Source organism: Olea europaea, unplaced genomic scaffold, assembly GCF_002742605.1.
Source record: "Olea europaea var. sylvestris unplaced genomic scaffold, O_europaea_v1 scaffold1060, whole genome shotgun sequence".
Lineage (NCBI taxonomy): Eukaryota > Viridiplantae > Streptophyta > Magnoliopsida > Lamiales > Oleaceae > Olea > Olea europaea.
The window spans coordinates 244046-244453 of record NW_019227948.1 but is presented as its reverse complement, the minus strand read 5'-3'; positions in this window follow the sequence as shown (position 1 = coordinate 244453).

Here is a 408-nt window from a genome sequence, read left to right as displayed (position 1 = left end):
CAACGGCTACACTTGTGTTTGTAGCACTCCAAAACACAAGTACAACGAACCAAATTTAGGTTTATGTACTCCAATGATGAAATGAAAGAAAATCAAAATAAATGAATGATTTGATTTTGGATAGAAGAGAGGATGAGAGACGTTTTGCATATCAAACTGTGAGGAATAGGACACCCAAAGGGTCCTATTTATAGACCATGAAAGGGTGTGGACGAAATGGTTGGGGCCAAACCATGCACCCTTTCCAAACAATGCACCACCTTTATGAAAAGGTGTCTATTCACTGATTTTCGTCCTTTTTCGTAATTTCTCATTCATCCGATATTGATTTTCGAATTGCCAAATATACCCTTCAATACATGCAGAGAAATCAAAATTCTCTTTCGGGGGGGGGGCCCCCCCCCCCCC